We start from the raw sequence: 20,458 nt of genomic DNA on the forward strand, positions 1-20,458 counted from the left end.
GGGACTGTCTGTATATAATAGGCACTCACGAGTTTCCATCAGATTATAAACTCCTTGAGCGCCAGTTCTGAGTCTCGTTTACCATTGTATCCTAAGTGCACACACATATTTAGACTCAATATTTGTTGAGTAAGGAGAACATTGATATAAAATATGAGTTAGCTGTTTTTATCTCCATCACTTCCTTCCCTCCCCGTGACCCCACCCACGGAAAGAGGAAGCTCACACACAGAGTGAAGTAACTTGCCTGCACTGGCCCGGGTTTGTAAGTAGCCGACTCAAGATTCGAACCAAATCCAGGCCTCACTGGATCCACATTTTGAGGTCTTTTCACCCTGAACCTGGATAAGTACTCTTTCTTGAGGGCAGACTTGGAGACAAGTAAGATATTTGTGCACCAATGGATGGAGAAAAACAATCTGAAGGAAACAGGGGCCGGGGGGTGGGTGGAGGACGGTCAGAGGAGATGTTTTTATGTTTTAAAATTTGGGGGCGCCTGGGTGGCGCAGTCGGTTAAGCGTCCGACTTCAGCCAGGTCATGATCTTGTGGTCCGTGAGTTCGAGCCCCGCATCAGGCTCTGGGCTGATGGCTCAGAGCCTGGAGCCTGTTTCCGATTCTGTGTCTCCCTCTTTCTCTGCCCCTCCCCCGTTCATGCTCTGTCTCTCTCTGTCCCAAAAATAAATAAACATTGAAAAAAAAATTAACAAAAAAAAAATTGGCTAGTACTGCACAACCCTGCAGCTGTGGTAATTCTCCCTCTCCTTGTTTCTTAGAGGGGAGAAACTGAGCTAAAGCACCCTTCTCATTTTATTCTACCAATCTATGGCATAGCTAGAACTTTTGGATCCCTATGGGAGGAAAAAGTTTAAATAAATTTCTTTAAAGACTCCTTGTTAAATGGCCAGATTAACAGATGTTCGGCCTTCAGCCCTGGGTGTATTTTACACTAGAGAGGAGAGGAAGAGAGAAGCCACCCACAGGGCTAACATGTTCTAACTCTAGCTGGTTTGCAGTGCCTTTCACAGTTTCATTATCACTATTATAGCAGCATACAAGAGTCCCTGATCCTCAACAAGATAAGTCATTGCTCTTCAGCAAGGGGAAAGCAGAACTAGGTCCCCTGTGCAGAGGGGTCAGTTGCTGATCGTTATGAATTATGAATTAGAGGCATATTGTTTTTGGCAACTATCTGATAAGAAGGATATTGGCTGACTAGGTTTTGCTTTTGCAGAGATATTGGTGTATTAAAAAAAAGCAAGGGAGTGGTGCCTGGGTGGTTCAGTCAGGTAAGCATCAGACTCTTGATTTCGGCTTAGGTCATGATCTCATGGTTCGTGGGTTCGAGCCCTACATCGAGCTCTGAGCTGAGTATGGAGCCTGCTTAAGATTCCCTCTCTCTCTCTCTCTCTCTCTCTCTCTCTCTCTCTCAAAAAAAAAAAAAAAAGCAGATGAAGATGACAAATTCCAGAGGAATGGAAAAATTCCAGATGTTCTCTGTTTAGATTCAGAAATGCTTCCTCTATGGTATCCCTGAACTACTGGCTGACTTGCAAAACAGAAACTTATAATTGACCATCCTTCCATATGTCTTCTCAGGATCCACTCACTCACAATAAAATAAATTAATATTTATTCATTTCATTGGGTGTGTGCGTGTGTGTGTGTTCCCAGGTTTAGAAAATTTCTGCAGTTATTTGGATTTGGTCTCAGATATCTATGACAAAATCATCTAATACTTTTTTTTTATCACTTAATACTTTTAATTAATGCTCTTTTCTCTCTCTCTTCATCCTTTCATTTTAACCCCTTCTACCACTATTCTTCTTTTTCTCTAACCTGAATCACAAAGGTAGATTCGGGGTGAGCATTTGCAAACCGTGTCACTTCCTTCCTGATCTGCCTCGAGACGTGAGGAAGAAAGATGCTTTTGCCATCCCAGGTCTAAACTTTGTGGATACTCTTTTGTACGAAGCTGTAACCACAGAGGATAGTCGGGGAAAATGCCTTCAGTCCAGACTGTTTCCCGGGGCCTGGACTGCATCTCCACATGGATGATGGACACCCCTACAGAAATCAAGACTACCTGACATCCACTCCAGTGGTGGTGACATATATAGACTAAGGAGACTCTGCCCTTACTTGAACTTTGTGCCTTCTGAGGTTTAGATTAGATCCTGATAGAAAAAATTGTTCCCAAATTAAAACATATAAGAAAATGAGCGCCTGGGTGGCTCAGTCAGTCAAGTGTCCGACTCTTGATTTCAGTTCAGGTCATGATCTTGTGGTTTGTGGAATGGAGCCCCACGTCCAGCTCAGTGCTGACAGCATGGAGCCTGCTTGGGATTCTCTCTCTCTCCCTGTCTCTCTGCTCCTCCTCTGCTCACACTCTCTCTCAAAAGAAATAAATAAACATTTTTTAAAAACATATGAGGAAAGATAATAAAGGAGCACAAATGCATTCGGGAAGGGGGAGAACTTGGGACCAGACTGGGGTTTAAATTCTTGACCTAGTGAAGAAAAAGTATCATGAAGCCAGTACATTTTGGAACTTGTAGGCCTTTGGTAAAAAATATTGTGTCTTTTCTGTTTTCTTGCTATCATGTGAGAGAGACGGAGCAGGAGCAGCAGGGAAGGGTAGGTAGGGCAGGGTGGGTGCAGCCCAGGAGAGGAGAGTGAAGGGAAGCAGATTTAGGTCCCAGAAGTTCCTTGTAAACAAGAAATGATGTAAGCTCTTCCTTTCATGCCCAGTTTTTTTTTTTTTTTTAATGTTTATTTATTTTGCAGAGAGAAGAGAGAAAAAGAGCACATGTGACCAGGGGAGGGGCAGAGACGGGGGGCAGAGGATCCGAAGTGGGCTCTTGCACTGACCGAACAAAGCCCAATGTGGGGCTCAAACTTACAAACCTTGAGATCATGACCTCAGCCAAAATCAGATGCTCAACCGACTGAGCCACCCAGGCGCCCCTGCCATGCCCAGTTTTATTTTTTATTTATTTATTTTTTTTAATTTTTTTTTTCAACGTTTATTTATTTTTGGGACAGAGAGAGACAGAGCATGAACGGGGGAGGGGCAGAGAGAGAGGGAGACACAGAATCGGGAACAGGCTCCAGGCTCTGAGCCATCAGCCCAGAGCCCGACGTGGGGCTCGAACTCACGGACCGCGAGATCGTGACCTGGCTGAAGTAGGACGCTTAACCGACTCTGCCACCCAGGCGCCCCCATGCCCAGTTTTAAAATGTAATCAATTTTCTACTTGGAAGGTAGAGGAGATGGGGTGGTTCCAAAGGCTAGTGAAAACAAACATGGTCCTAAACAAGGGCTACACATGGTACTAACTGGCTGTAAAATAAACATCCTTAGTGATCCATACTTACTAATCCATACATAGAAAAGGAATGAATCGTCTGGAAAGTCATTCAAAAGTGTAAAATAATACACTTAGGATTATTTAGGAACACTATACCTTACAAAAATGACTAGACAAGAGACTTATTAGTGGCTAAAAAAAGTCTTGAAATTATGTTACTTAACAGACCTTTCATTCCTGGAATGCAAGAAATACACGGAAATCCCTCATTGCCTACGCAGCCCTTCCCCTGGTATCAAGAGCAGATATAGAATCCACAAGCTGCTCTCATGCCCCTCCGGCACAGCAGCCAGTGACAGCTTCCCTGGGAAGGCTGCTGGAGGAGGGAGGAACATGGTACATCTGATTATCAAGAATGAGGTGGCCCCACTTTGCAATGAACAGTGTGGCATCCATGGCCTCACTAGCAAGTCAAACGAGCAACACTTACTAATGTGTTTAGAGATTTTTTTTTATATGTATATACCATAGTGGTTTTGTTTTGTTTTGTTTTGCCTCTCTTACCAGAGCATGTACTATAGAAAGATCCTAGGACAGTGTTCTATAGCCTCACATCAAAAAATAAGTAAGGGGCCTGGGAGGCTCAGTTGGTTAAACATTCGACGTTGGCTCAGGTTGTGATCTCAGGGTTAGCGAGCTCAAGCCCCACATTGGAGCCTGGAGCCTACTTCAGATTCTGTGTGTCCCTCTCTCTCTGCCCCTCCCCGCTTGCTCACGCTCTCTCTCTCTCTCAAAATAAATAAACATTTAAAAAAAGGTTTTTTTTTTTTTTTTTTTTTAAATAAGTAAATAAAAGAGGATCCCATGCTTAAATACAGTTAAGACAAGCTTCGTTAAAGATAAGCAGGATTGGGGCGCCTGGGTGGCGCAGTCGGCTAAGCGTCCGACTTCAGCCAGGTCACGATCTCGCGGTCCGTGAGTTCGAGCCCCGCGTCGGGCTCTGGGCTGATGGCTCAGAGCCTGGAGCCTGTTTCCGATTCTGTGTCTCCCTCTCTCTCTGCCCCTCCCCCGTTCATGCTCTGTCTCTCTCTGTCCCAAAAATAAATAAACGTTGAAAAAAAAAATTAAAAAAAAAAAAAAAAAGATAAGCAGGATTTATTTCAGGAGGGCTTCTGAGGGGCTTTGTAAATCCCAAAGAGGGTGTAGAACATGTCCCTAATGTACTTAGTCACCAAACTCTATTTCCTTTTTCTTCTTCTCCCTTTAAAATTTTTTTTTTCTTTACGGGTGCCTGGGTGGCTCAGTTGGTTGGGCAGCCGACTTCAGCTCAGGTCATGATCTTGTGGTTTATGAGTTCTAGCCCCCTCCTCAGGCTCTGTGCTGACATCTCAGAGCCTGGAGCCTGCTTGGGATCCTGGGTCTCCCTCTCTCTCTGTGCCCCTCCCCCGCTCGTGCTGTCTCTCTGTCTCTCAAAAATGAGTAAATGCTAAAAAACATTAAAAAAAAATAAATAAAAATTTGTCTTTAAACCAAGTCATGTCAAAGGGTTAGAATACTAAAGCCAAAGACCTACTTAGAGGTTCAGTATGTCATTTATTCAACAAATGTTTATGAAACCAGTCAGACAGCAATACTTAATAGGCATCTGTTATGCACCAGGAACTATCCTACCTGTTGGGTCCAGGGAGGTGAAAGAAGACAAAGTCCTGGCCCTCAGTGAGCTCACATTTACTGAAGAAAGATGGGCAACAAACAAGTAAAGAAGCAAGTCTCACAAGTGCAGTGGAGAAATAAAAGAGCCTAATGCAACCCATGTGAGCTGAAAGCTGAATGAAAAGGAGGATGGAGCCTTGTGAGGACTGGAAGGAGCCTTCCCAGGAAAGAGAAACAGCAAATGCAAAGGCCTTGACATGGAACCCAATTGGCTGGCATTCAGAGAATGCCTGGGGCGATGGGAACTGTTCCAACAAGGGGAGAGTGAAGGAGATGAAGGCAGGGCAGCATGGCGGGGTGAGGGAGCACCCAGAGGCTTTTGTCTGGGGCTTGTTTTTACTTTTTATTTTGAAGTACTTTCAAAGTTATAAAGAAGATGCAAAAGTATACAAAGAGCGTCCATATACCTTCCGCCTAAATTCCCCTACAAATCCATAGTACAATCATCTAAATTAGGGAATTAATATTGATATAAGCCTATCACCTAAGAGATCCCACTTATCTTCGACAGTTGTCCTAATAATAATATCCTTTATAGAAAATTTCTTTTTCTTTTGTTACAGGACCCAATCTAGAATCATGAGCTGCATTTAATTGTCATATCTTTTTTTTTTTAATGTTTATTTATTTTTGAGACAGAGAGAGACAGAGCATGAGTGGAGGAGGGGTAGAGAGAGAGAGGGAGACACAGAATCCAAGGCAGGCTCCAGGCTCTGAGCTGTCAGCACAGAGCCCGACGTGGGGCTCAAACTCACAAGCTGTGAGATCGTGACCTAAGCCGAAGTCAGGCGCCCAACTGACTGAGCCACCCAGGCGCCCCAATTGTCATATCTTTTAAATCTACTTCAATCTAGAATATTTCCTCGGTCTTTCTTGTATTTTGAGACCTACACATTTTTCAAGGTTGCAGACCAATTATTTTATAGAACAACCCTCAGTTTGAATTTTTCTGATGTTTCCTCATAATTATTCAGGCTATGCCTTTTTGGTAAGAATTTTACAGAAATTATCCTGTATTCTCAGAAGGCACATAATGTTAATTTGTCTGATTTCTAGTGGTGTTAATTTTGATTAAGGTGGTATCTATCAGATTCTTCCATTATAAGGTTATTATTTTTTACTTTTAAAATAAATTATTTTGTGGGGAAAAAGCTTTGAGACTATGTAAATATACCATTCCTTAATAAACCTTCACCCCCTGGTTTTAACATTTATTGATGCTTCATGTCTGAACCATTATAATGATGGTTGCCAAGTGGTGATTTCCCAATTTTTTCATTCCTTCAAAATTTATTAGTTGCATTCTAATGTAAGAAAGAGTTTTCCCTTTCCCCCTATCCATTCATGCATTTATTGATTCATCCATTCATATGTGTATAGACCCATAGATTCCTATTATATTTGATGGATTACAATTTCTACTTCATCATTTCTTTGGATAATTAAGTTGTCCAGATTTAACCATTGAGAGCCCCTTCAGGCTTCCTCCTGTGCTCTTCTGATATGTCTTCATCATTTTTTAAGTTCTTTCTTATTTTCTGGCCCAAGAAAAGTTTCTAGGCTCCTCTTGTGCTTCCCCTGCCCCGGCCCTGGAATCAGCCATTTCTTCCAAGACCCCTGGTTCCTTGTAGTGGAGAATGGTTTTAGAAACTAAGATTCAGATGCTAAGTGTGGTCATTGCTCCTAGGATGTTATTGCTTCTAGATCCTTTCATTGGACTGAGGTAGGAAACACATACACAAGCACAACATATGCATATAGCATATACATATATGACATATAACATATCTGCATCTATGTCTTTATCTGTCTGTCTACCATGACTTCTAATGTCTCCAATTCCAATCAAAACCACAGCAGTTATTCTGGCCTTCCCCCTGTCCATATTTGTACCTTATTTACTTACTTGCTCATTCCTCCTTTGTGTAACCAATCTTTTAACCTCGTCACTGCTTTCTCAACCTTGGAACTCTATCTCCCCTACATCCCCTCAGCCACTTCCTCAGCTCTGTTTCCTTGGTCCCACCCCTTCAGGCCCTGCCATCCATAGCTACCTCAGAGGAAGGAAATAGAAGAAAGCTAATACCTTTCTTAAAGAAAAAATAAGGGAAAAGAAGGGAACAAAAGCGGAACAGAAAGACACTGAAAGGCTTTTTCCCCTTTTTAAAAAAATACATTATAAAACATACAAAGAATAGAAAGAATAATATACTGACCCCTACCTAGCATTTGTCCTTAGCATAGACAATTCTCAGCTCCTGCCCAGCTTTGTTTGGTCAATACCCCTACCTACTCACCCTCTCTATTATTTTGAAACAATCCCAGAAATTATATCATTTCATCTATAAATATTTCTATATGCATATCAAAAGAAATTACAATACTATTATCACACTTTAAAAACTCACAATTGTTCCTTAATAGCATCAAACATCTTGGAAGTGTTCAAATATGTTCAATTGTAGAGAGTTTTAAGCAGGGAAGGAATATATTCAGATAGAAATTTTCAAAGGATCTCTTTAGCCACCAAAAGGAGAATGGGCTGTAGAGAAGAAAGAGCAAAGTCAGAAAGATCAATTAGAAGTTTTCTGATTGCCTTAGCCATAGATAATGGTTACTTGGATCATGGTGTATTATGGGAGATAAGAAGGGGTCACATGCTTGATGTATTTTGGAGATAGGGTGAGCCAGACTTGTTGAATAGAGTGGATATGGATATGAGAAAAAAAAAAGTGGAATGAGGAAAGAGGAAAATAAAATTTTGGCCTGAGAAAGTGACTAGCTGTTATACTGTATTAATTATCATTTGCTGTGTAACAAATTACCCCCACATGGAATCATTTATCATCTCTTGTGGTTTCTGTGAGCCAGGAATTCAGACAGGTCCTAGCAGCGATGGCTTGTTTCTGTTCCATATATGGAACCTCAGCTGGAAGGCTTTAGGACTGGAGGCTGAAACCATCTAAAGGTCTGTTCAACTTACCTGTCTAATGGTTAATGATGGATGTCAGCTCAGGCCCTACCTGAGGCTATCAGCTGGAATATGTACACATGACCTCTCCATGTGGTCTGAGCTTTTTCACAGCATAGTGTTTGGCTTCAAAAAGTGAGCATCTTGAGAGAGATAAGGAGCCAAGCAGAGGAAGCTCTACCTTTTTTATGATCCAGTGTCAGAAGTTACATAGCATCACCTCCTCTGTGCTCCACTGATGAGGGAAGTCACAAACCCTGCCAAGATCCAATACCAGAGATCACAGAACCCACTTTTCAATGGCACACTGTCAGTCACATTGTAAGAAGAGCATGGGAAATGGGATAAGTATTTTGGTGCAGCTATCTATAAAATACAATCTACCAGAGGTGCTCTGCCCTAAATGGAGACAACTTGGGTAATGGTGTTTTGGTAGTATTCGTAAGTCTGTTTCACCAAGTAGGAATGTAGAATAGACAGGTGGACATAAAAATCTGGAGCACCCAAGAGATGTCCAGGTTAGAGATACAGATTTAGATGATATTTTTAAGTCATGACACTGGACGAAATAAACCTCAGGAAAGGAAGGAGGTAGAACAGAAGGCTAGAGGGTTGGTAGAACAGGATTGGCTATTGACTATGGAGCAAACAGATCAGTGAGACGTCCTGGGAAGCCCAGAGAAGACTTTCAAAAAGGAATTTGAATCACTTTTAAGAATCACCTTCTGGGGCGCCTGGGTGGCGCAGTCGGTTAAGCATCCGACTTCAGCCAGGTCACGATCTCGCGGTCTGGGAGTTCGAGCCCTGCGTCGGGCTCTGGGCTGATGGCTCAGAGCCTGGAGCCTGTTTCCGATTCTGTGTCTCCCTCTCTCTCTGCCCCTCCCCCGTTCATGCTCTGTCTCTCTCTGTCCCAAAAATAAATAAACGTTGAAAAAAAAAATTAAAAAAAAAAAAAAAAAAAAAGAATCACCTTCTATGTAGGCTTTAAATATTAGAAAAAAACTGTGATTTTAATGCTTCGTATATATATTCATGAATATAGCTATTCATATAGGGTCAACAGGATGTATAGAGAATTAAAATATAACTAAACAAGTAAGCATTAACAGTGAAGTATATTAAATGCTGGTGTGAGAAAATACAGGATACTCTGCAAGTATGAATGAGAAGCATTCAATATAGACTGGGGGAAAATCAAGGAAGTCTTCCAGGAGGAAGTAAAATTTAAGTGGAGACCTGATGAATAAGTGAAAGCCAATTCAAGATGGAGAGATGTGGTCCAAATAGGGAGAACAGCATGTGCAAAGCCTTGGAGTTATGGTAGCGAATAAAACCTTCAAGTAACTGGAGGTGCTAGAGGTACTGAAGATGCTGAAGAGGTGTTGAGAATGAGGCCTGAAATCATGAAAAAGTCTGCCACTATCCACAGTCTAATGGGAGGTCCGTGGGGAATTTGAAAGGAATGACCCCATCAGTTTTCACTACACAAGGATCATTTCTGACCATAAAAGGGAGAATGAATGGAAAAGAATAAGAAAACTAGTAAGGAGGCTTCAGCAGTACTCCAAGTGAGAAATAGCTCCAGCAATTCTGATACTTCCACACCCCCCAAAGTATTCAACTTTCTGATCTTACAACTCTTGTTCAGTCGTCTCCTCACTATGTTATCTCTTGGATCCGGTAATTGTTAAAAGCCATGCCATCAACGCTCTCCTCTTCTTTCTCTCTGTTGAACTTACCTTGCAAAACCCAACTCTAGTTTTATCCAACTGTCCACCAGTTTGATGCTTGGACCTGAGTAGTGGAATGTGCCTGGAAAAAATATAAGAACGTGCTAGTAGGTTTCGCTTTAAATCTACAACCTCGCATGGGTCTTTGGTGTGATCCTATGCTCTTTCCCTAGTCCATTTCCTTCCCAGCTATCTCTGATAACTGTTTTAGTCCTTCTCTCTGCCTGATCCCCCTTCTACATTTTCATTCCCTGCCAGTTACCTTTGTTTTCTATTTTACTGAGAAAATCAAAATTATCAAGATAGTTTCCAGACCTTGATGACATTATATTATGTGAAAGAAGTCACTCACAAAAAGACAAATGCTATGTGATTCCATGTATATGAGACATCTAAAGTAGTCAAACTCATAGAAACAGAAAGTAGAATAAATGCTGGTTGCCGGAAGCTGGGGGAAGGGGAAAATGGAAGTTGTTCAATGAATGTAGAGTTTCAGTTTTGCAAGATGAAAAAGTTTTAGAAATCTGTTACACAGTGTGAATATATGTACGCTGGTGAACTTGCACTTAGAAATGGTTAAGATGGTAAATTTTATGTTACATATTTTTTTTTACCACAATGAAAACAACAAAAATATAGTTTTCAGTCTACAACCTGGTTTATTCTCAGCTGGGAGCACTGTGCCCACCCAAGGTCTTCTGTCCCTGCCACTGCCTCCCCCCGGCCAGGTGGTCTCACACCCTTTCATATCCAATCAGAGGTGCCAATGGAGATAATTCAGAGATATCTGTACAGAGTTACTCCCCTAATAAAACCCCAAGGCAGAGAAGTAAACATGTCCTGCATGAAGAATCTCAGAGTCACAGAGCTCAGGGCTCTGCTGCAGCCCAGAACTGCGGCAGAAGTTGCCAAGTGAGACCATCACTGGAAAGAAGCTGATGGGATTCCTGAATGAGTTTGTGGAAGATGTGGAATAGAATGCACCCAGAGGAGGACCAGCTCCGTTTGGCATGTGGAATGATGAAGACAGGCATCACCACCCAGAATCTAGGCCAGGAAACTGAGCAGAAGAAAGGTGTCATGCATGTTCCCCAGGCTGGATGGAAACTGACAAGGCAGGACCCAACAGCACAAAGGCTTGGTTGAAAGAGCAGAGACCCACATATTTAGTCCCTTTGCCCACACATATACTGAGGGGCCTCAGGGGCCAGTTTGGGAGGAAAATGTAATGTTGGGCTGGACTCAGAGCTCCATTCTTGGGCACCGTTTAGTCCCTGTCCTGACTCAGACCAAGGTACATTTAACGCTGGCCAAAAACATCACTGTGGAGGACTCCCTTCAGGTTGTCTGCTAATTCTATAAAGTCATTTGTGATTTCCTCCATGATAAGCTATAGGGGGAAAAATGTGTAATTGCTGAAGATAGTGAATGAAAATCAACACATAAATAAGTGGTTCTTCATAAATACCCATTTGTGCAGATTGTTTACCTGCTGAAACAACTCCATCTCAGAAGCATAATATAGCTTTCAAAGATTACATCCGGGGGGCACCGGGGTGGCTCAGTTGGTTAAGCATGTAACTCTTGATCTCAGCTCAGGTCTTGATCTCAGGGTCCTGAATTCAAGCCCTGCGTTGGGTTCTGCCCTGGGTTTGCAGCCTTCTTAAAAAAATAAAAAAAAAAAAAGTAACACTCAAAGAAGGGACAGTATAACCCAAGTGTTGATAAACTTTTTCTGTTAAAGGTCAAATAGTAAATATTTTCAGATTTGTGGACAGGCCAGGCAATCTCAGAAAAAGAAACAGATGGTGCCAAAAAGGCTAAGATAATTCTGTGAACTGACTATAGTCATGTTCCTGTTGATGGTAAAAATATCCAGCAATGTTCTAGAAAAGGAGATTTTATTTCACTTTTACTCACAAATTATTTGTGAATTAAACAGCAATGAAAATGAAAGACTATATGGCAAATCAACAGACATGGGCAATCATCAACTTCCCTAAACTTCTCTCTAGTTGTAACAGAAAGCTATTTCTCATTGTTAAGTTTGAGACACTTGTGTTATTTGCTCTTCATAATTCATCTTGTCTTGCAGAGTATTAGATATTTTAAAAATGAGGGGCATCTGGGTGGCTCTGTCAGCTAAGCGTCCAACTTCAGCTCAGGTCACCATCTCGTGTTTTGTGAGTTCAAGCCCCACATTGGGCTCTCTACTCTCAGCACAGCGCGCACTTCAGATCCTCTGTCATCCTCCCTCTCTTTCTTTCCCCCTCTCCAGTTCACACGCTCTCTCTCTCTGTCAGAAATAAACAACAAAAAAATTTTAAATTCTAAATAACTTTGAGATTGTTATAGAAACACACTCTGCTTCTGCCCGTCACCCCCACCTCCCACAGAAATGACTTAGATTTTAGAGTATTTGAAGTGGGCACGTAGACTTTGGGGTATTTGACATTTTCCATCATGTATAGCAATTAAAAGCAAGCTATGGACAAAACTGGGGCCTCCGCTTAATTTCATAACCAACCAACCAACCAACCCACCAACAAACCAAGTAGGAAAGTCTCTTTTCTTCTCAGTTTCTTTATCCTTTTTGTTCTTACATTTTTTTTTATTTTTAAATTTTTATTAAACTACAGTTGACACATAATATTACATTGGTTTCAGGTATACAACACAGTGATGCAACATCTCTATTGTGCTCACCACAAGTGTGGTTGCCATCTGTCACCATCCAACTCCATTATAATACCATTGACTATAGTCCCTATGCTGTGCCTTTTATTCCCATGATTTATTCATCCCATAATTGGGAGCCTGTACCTCCCACTTCCCTTCACCCATGTTGCAGCAATTTCCCTCCACCGTCCCCTCTGGCAACCATCAGTTTGTTCTCTGTATTTATGGCTCTGTTTCTGCTTTTTTGTTTGTTTTGTTTGTTAGATTCCACATAAAAGTAAAATCATATAGTATTTGTCTTTCTCTTACATATTTCACTTAGCATAATACCCCCTTGTTCCATCTATGTTGTCACAAATGGCAAGATCCCATCCTTTTCATGGCTGAGTAATATTCCATTATACATATACATATACATATACATATACATATACATATACATACACATACATATACCATATCTTCTTTATTCATCAATATGGATATGAGTTGCTTCCATAACTTGGCTATTGTAAATAATGCTACAATAAACAGGGGTGCATATATCTTTTCAAATTAGTGTTTCATTTTCTTTGGTTAATACCCAATAGTGGAATTTCTGGATCATAATGTATTTCTATTTTTAATTTTTGAGGAACCTCCATAGTGTTTTCCACAGTGGTCGTACGAATTTACATTCCTACCAACAGTGCCTGAGGCTTCCTATTTCTCTATATCCTTTCCAACATTTGTTATTTCTTGTCTTTTTTATTCTGGCTAGAATAAAAAGGTATAAAGTAGTATCTCATTATGATTTTAATTTGCATTTCCCTGATGAATAGTGATGTTGAACATTTTTTAATGTGTCTCTTTGCCATGTATATGTCTTTGAAAAAAATGTCTATTTAGGTACTCTGCCCATTTTAATCAGACTGTTTTTTTGGTATTGAGTTGCATAAATTCTTTATATATTTTGGATACTATACCCTTTTGGTATATATCATTTGAAAATATCTCCTCTCATTCAGCAGGTTGCCTTTCATTTTGTTGATAGTTTCCTTCACTGCGTAAAACCCTGTTATTTCAATGTAGTCCCAATAGTTTATTTTTACTTTTATTTCCTTTGCCTGAGGAAACGTATCTAGAAAAAGGTTGTGAAGGCTGATGTCAAAGAAATTACTGCCTTTGTTTCCTTCTAGGAGTTTTGTGGTTTCAGGTCTCACATTTAGGTCTTTAATCCACTTAAAGTTTACTTTTCTATATGGTATAAGAAAGTGATTTAGTTTCATTCTTTTTCATATACCTGTCAAGTTTTCCCAGCCACATTTATTGAAGACATTGTCTTTTCCCCATTGTATGTTCTTGCCTCCTTTGTTGTAGATTAATTGGCAATACACATATAGGTTTATTTCCAGGTTTTCTGTTCTATTCTATTGGTCTATGTGTCTATTTTTGTGCCAGTACCACACAATTTTGATTACTATAACTTTGTAGTATCTTGAAATCTAGGATTGTGATACCTCCAGCTTTGTTCTTCTTTTTCAAGATTGCTATGGCTATTCGGGGTCTTTCCTAATTCCATTCAAGTTTTAGCATTATTTTTTGTAGTTCTGTGAAAAATTTATTGTTATTTTGATAGGAATTTCTTCGGATCTATAGATTGATTTGGGTAGTATGGACACTTTAACAACATTAGTTCTCCAATCCATGAGCATAGAATATCTTTCTATTTGTGTTGTCTTCAGTTTCTTTCATCAAGGTTTTATCACTTTTTAGAGTACAGATCTTTCACCTCTTTGGTTAAGTTTATTCCTAGGTATTATTTTTGGCACAATTGTAGATGGAATTTTTTTCTTGATTTCTCTTTCTGCTACTTTGTTATTAATGTGTAGAAACACAATGGATTTCTGTATATTAATATTGTATCCTGCAACTTTACTGAATTCATTTATTATTTCTAATAGTTTTGGTGGAGTCTTTAGGGTTTTCTATGTATAGTATGGTGTCATCTGCAAACAGTGACAGTTTTACTTCTCCCTTACCAGTTTGGATACCTTTTATTTCTTTTTCTTGTCCGATTGCTGTGGTTAGGTCTTCCAGGACTACCTTGAATAAAAGTGGTAAGAGTGGACATCCTTGTGTTGTTCCTGATCTTAGAGGAAAAGCTGTCAGTTTTTCACTGCTGAGTATGATGTTAGTTATGGGTTTTTCATGTATGGCCTTGATTATGTTGAAGTATGTTCCCTCTAAATTTGTTGAGAGTTTTTATCATGAATGGATATTGAATTTTGTCAAATGCTTTTTCTGCATCTATGGAGATGATTATGATTTTTATATGTGATTTTGTGATGTGGTGTATCATGTTGATTTCAAACTATTGAACCATCTTTGTGTCTGTGGGATAAATCCGACTTGATCATGTTGAATGATTGTTTTAATGTATTGTTGAATTCAATTTGCTAATATTTTGTTGAGGATATTTGCATCTATGTTCATAAGGGATATTGGCCTGTAGCTTTCTTTTTTTTGTAGTGTTTTTGTCTGGTTTTGTTATGAGGGTAATGCTGGCCTCATAGAATGAATTTGGAAGCTTTCCCTCCTCTTTTATTTTTTGGAATAGATTTTGGATCTTCTTTAAATGATAGAATGCAGTTGTGAATCCATTCTGGCCTTGAACTTTTTATTTTAAGATTTTTTTTGATTACCAATTCAATTTTGTTACTATTAATTACTCTCTTCAGATTTTTCTACTTCTTTCTGATTCACCTTTGGAATTGTGTGTTTCTAGGAACTTATGCATTTCTTCTAGGATGTCCAGTTTGTTAACATATAATTTTTTTTTTTAATTTTTTTTTCAACGTTTATTTATTTTTGGGACAGAGAGAGACAGAGCATGAACGGGGGAGGGGCAGAGAGAGAGGGAGACACAGAATCGGAAACAGGCTCCAGGCTCTGAGCCATCAACCCAGAGCCTGACGCGGGGCTCGAACTCACAGACCGCAAGATCGTGACCTGGCTGAAGTCGGACGCTTAACCGACTGCGCCACCCAGGTGCCCCAACATATAATTTTTCATAGTATTCTCTTCTAATTCTTTGTATTTCTGTGGTGTTGGTTGTTACTTCTCTTTCTTTTCTCATTTTATTTATTTGCGTCCTCTCTTTTTTGATGAGTCCAGCTAAAGGTTTATCAATTTTGTTGATTTTTTTTCAAAGAAACAGCTCTTAATTTCATTTATCTTTTCTTGTTTGTTTTTTTTAATTTAGATTCCCCTTATTTCTTCCTGTGATCTTTATGATTTCTCTCCTCTGACTATCCTTGAGCCTTGTTTATTCTTTTTTTTCTACTTCTTTAGGTGTCAGGTTAGATTGATTATTTGAGGTTTTTCTTGTTTCTTCAAGTAGGCCTGTATCACTATAAATTTCCCTCTTAGAACTGCTTTTGCTGTGTCCCAAAGATTTTGGACCATTGTATTTCATTTTCATTTGTCTTTATGTACTTTTTTGTTTCCTCGTTGACCCATGGACTATTTAGTAGCAAGTTATTTTGCCTCAATGTGTTTGTGTCCTTTTTTCTGTTTATTTTCTTACGATTGATTTCTAGTTTCATACCATTGTGGTCATAAAAGATGTGAGATATGATTTCAGTCTCCTTAAATATACTGAGACTTGTTTTGTGACCTAACATATGATTGATCCCAGAGGATGTTCAATGTGCCTTTGAAAAGAATGTGTATTCTGCTGTTTTTAAATAGAATGTTCTATGGGGCGCCTGGGTGGCGCAGTCGGTTAAGCGTCCGACTTCAGCCAGGTCACGATCTCGCAGTCCGTGAGTTCGAGCCCCGCGTCGGGCTCTGGGCTGATGGCTCAGAGCCTGGAGCCTGTTTCCGATTCTGTGTCTCCCTCTCTCTCTGCCCCTCCCCCGTTCATGCTCTGTTTCTCTCTGTCCCAAAAATAAATAAACGTTGAAAAAAAAATATATTTTAAATAGAATGTTCTATATATATCTGTTAAGTTGATCAGGTCTAATGTATTGTTCAAAGCCACTGTTTTCTTATTGAATTTCTGCCTGGATGATCTATCTACTGATGTAGGTGTAGTGCCAGAGTCCCCTACTATTGTTGTATTACTGTCAATTTTTCCCTTTATGCCTGTTAATATTTGCTTTATGTGTTTAAGTACTCCCATGTTGAGTGCATAGGTATTTATAATTGTTATATCCTCTTGTTGGATTGACTCCTTTATCATTATGTCATACTAGGGCACCTGGGTGGCTTGGTCTGTTAAGCGTCTGACTTCGGCTCAGGTTATGATCTCACAGCCATGTCAGTCTCTGTGCTGACAGTTCAGAGCCTGGAGCCTGCTTCTCATTCTGTGTCTTCCTCTCTCTCCCTCCCCTGCTCACACTCTGTCTCTCTCAAAAATGAATAAGCCTTAAAAAAATTATCACTATATAAAAACAAGGGCACTTTTTTAAGATTCCATATTGATGAGGCATTTTCATGGAGTGGGTGGAGCAATTAGCTTTTGGAGTCGTACATTTGAATCCTAGTCTTGCTGCTTGTGCATGCGCTCCTTGTTTTTTTTTTTTTTTAATTTTTTTAATGTTTTTATTTATTTTTGAGACAGAGACAGAACATGAGCAGGGAGGGGCAGAGAGAGAGGGTGACACAGAATCTGAAGCAGGCTCCAGGCTCTGAGCTGTCAGCACAGAGCCCAACATGGGGCTCGAACTCACAGACTGTGAGATCGTGACCTGAGCTGAAGTCCGATGCTTAACCGACTGAGCCACCCAGGCGCCCCGCACTCTTTGTTCTTAAGACCTGTGCTCGTACCTAAGGAGGAATATATTGTCAAATGACACAACTAACAGCTTAGTAGAGTTTGATTCAAGGGAAAACAGTGCACAGATTTGGGGAGTACAGTGCATTACAAACACATTTCCCAAGGTATTTGGGGCAAGAGCGAGTTTTGCAGAGCATTAGAAGTGGCAGTGCAGAAAGAGATTATGAATGACTTGGGTTGCATAGCTGACCTTATTCAAAAAGATGAAGGAAAGAGGAAATAAATATGGAGCCCAAAGTTTTCTTGGTGTTTGGGGATTGGCTCAGTAGATGTACAGCTGACCCTTGCACAACACAGATTTAAACTATGTGTGTTCATTTATATGTGGGTTTTTAAAATAAATCCAGTACAGTACTGTAAAATGCATTTTCTCTTTCTTATAGTTTTCTTAATATTTTCTAGCTTACTTTATTATAAGACCATTGTATGTAATACATACAACATACAAAATATGTGTTAATCAATTGTTTATGTTATTAGTAAGGCTTCCAGTCAACAGTAGGCTATTAGTAGTTAAGTTATTGAGGAGTCGAAAGTTATATATGGATTTTCAGCAGTACAGACAGAGGGGATTGTCACTCCAACCCCCTTGCTATTGAAGGGTCAACTGTCCTGTGTTTCTGGTCAAGCAGAGCATTTATAGGAACACAAAAGTTTGGTTTGCTGACATGACAGCCCAGACAGGAGTGGCTTCATTTGGGGCCTGGAAATTTATCTCAACAACAGCAAATGTTTAGAGGCACAGATGCTGGAGTCACACTGCCCAGCTTTGAACCCCAACCCAATGGAAAGATCTGGTGTTCCCCAGGTAGCTTAGCGATCAAACTTAACACCAATAATGGTAGGACAGTCTGTCAGTGGACACCTCCTACTGTAATGCCACATGAAGAACACAGCATGTTCTATGACAGATTCTGGCCAAAAATGTTTTACTAAAATGTTTCCAGTTAACAGGAAATACTAGACTTTGAAAAACAGTAGTAAGCAGAAGAAATCATCCACAGCTGCCTGTTCTCTTGAAAAAGTCAAAGTCAAAGTCACTGGGAAAAAAAAAGTCAAGGAATATAACCAATCACAGTATGTGAAATGTGGTTGGGTGTTTGTATGAAAAACCCGACTATTAAACTCTCTGAGACTTGGATATGGAATGGGTTGATATGAGGGAAATATTGTTAAATCTCTTTTATGTGAATATGTTATTTATGTAGGGATGACATATCATGAAGTCTGTGACATTAACATGGTTCAATGAAATATATACAGAGAGACAAATAGATAAATCAAATATAGCAAAATGTTCACAACTGTTGAAGCTTGGATGGATGTATAGCTGTCTGTTACATTATTCTTTCAACTTTTCTATATGTTTAAAAAGTTTCAAAATAAACATTTTGGGGAAAAAAAGACAGCTTCCACAGCTCCTACCAATACACCTACCAATATGCCTGCATCTATATCCAAATACTATATTTTCCCTATGGTTTTCATGATACAATTTTATCCTGCTTTTTACAGCCATTATCTCCAGTTTACAGGAACTCATCACTTTTACCTACCCAAGGACATCTCGACAGCAATTTTCCCTTCTCTCTTCTACATACCTCCTGTAGGCCCTACATACCCTTCTATCTACTACTGCATTTATCTACTACCCTTTACAGAAAAATTCAATTCAATTTAATAAATATTTATGAGTACCTACTCTGTGCTGGGGATATGGTAATAAAAGACAAAAGTACTTGCTTTCACGGAGCTTATCCTTTAGTTGATGAAGACAGATAATACAGAGAGTAAGTAAACAAATGATGTAGTATATAAGAGGGAACTAGGTAATAAGGAGAAAATGAAGCAAAATAAGAAGGAAGGGGAGTACATGTGTAGTGGTATCCAGGGTTCCTGACAACCTGTGTAGAAGCCTGTAGAGACCTTCCACCAAAGCATGTGGCTTGGTGGGTAGAGGCTGAGCTAGCTATCAGGCCTCATTTTACTCCCCTTGCCCAGGCACCTGTGTACAGTAAACATCTTGCACAGTCATCTGGGGTAGCTCTGGAGATTTTGCAATTTAAATAAGGTGGCTTTCAAAATACCTTAGATTTTCCTACAGTTCAAATGGGGAGCTATTGCTGGTTTGAGCAGAGAATATGATCTGGCTTATGGTTTCATAGCATCACTTGAGCTACTGTGTTGAGAATGGACTGTGCGGGGGACAGAGGTGGAAGTAAGGAATTTAGAAAACCAATCCAAGTAAGAGAGGATGATGTTACAGATGAGATGTTAGTAGGGAAGGTGGTGTGGATGGTCCAATTCTATATATATATTTTAATAGATCTGTTGATGGAGTTAATATGGAATGTACAAGAAAGAGAGAAATCAAAGATGACGCCAGGCTTTGGGTACTGAACAATCAGAAGGTTGGAATTTTGATCATCTGAGATGAAGATAATTGGTAGACCAGGGTTTGGGAAGAATATCAGGAGATTGATTTTGGACATTTAATTTTAGCTGCCTATGAGAATCCAAATGGAAATGAGTATAGAAGTCTAGAGATCATGGGTTTCAAAGAATTTCAAGGTTTCTCAAAAGAGTTGTCTATAGTCATTTTTACCATTTCTTTTTCCTTCGTTCTCCTGTGAACCCATGGTATAGCAAGAAATACATTTACTCTTTGTCCTTAGTTTCTGGTACAAACCTCCCTAAACTCTTGGAATTTTCTAACTGATAAGAGTGTCTTTTGTCCTTCATTTGGAGCCTTTTTGGGCTTACGCTAATGAAGTGACTTGGGGTAGTGCCCTTAGATAGCCTCAGGATGGGGCTGGTCATCCAAAAGACTAAGTGATTAGAGGGTTGAAATTTTCAGTACCACCCACTGGTCCCTGAGAAAGGGGTAGGAGGGTGCTGCAGATTACACTCTATAAAAACTCTTTAACAAGATTTGATGAACTTACAGGTTGGTGAACACATACACGTTCTGGGAGGGTGGTACACCCCCATTCCTTGGGGAAGGAAGCTCCTGTGCTCAGAAACTTTCTGGATCTTGCCTTATGGACTTCTTTATCTGGCTGTTCATCTGTACCCTTTATAAACTCCTTAATAATAAACTGATATACGTAAGTAAATGTTTCTCTGAGTTCTGTGAGCTGCTTTAGCAAACTAATCAAATCTGAGTTGGGGGTTGTGGGAACCTCCAATCTATAGCCAATTGGTCAGAAGCACAGGTGACAACCAAGACTTGTG

At 39.9% G+C, this 20,458-nt stretch overlaps 1 long non-coding RNA gene across 1 annotated transcript; it reads left to right on the forward strand.

Moving 5' to 3' along the window:
* The first annotated feature begins 223 nt into the window (after window positions 1-223).
* On the forward strand, window positions 224-1,642 carry LOC123590619. The gene is made up of 2 exons (XR_006708875.1): window positions 224-381; window positions 1,450-1,642. It is a non-coding gene; the product is annotated as an uncharacterized LOC123590619 (long non-coding RNA).
* Window positions 1,643-20,458: the final 18,816 nt, after the last annotated feature.

Source organism: Leopardus geoffroyi, chromosome B4, assembly GCF_018350155.1.
Source record: "Leopardus geoffroyi isolate Oge1 chromosome B4, O.geoffroyi_Oge1_pat1.0, whole genome shotgun sequence".
NCBI classification, from domain to species: domain Eukaryota; kingdom Metazoa; phylum Chordata; class Mammalia; order Carnivora; family Felidae; genus Leopardus; species Leopardus geoffroyi.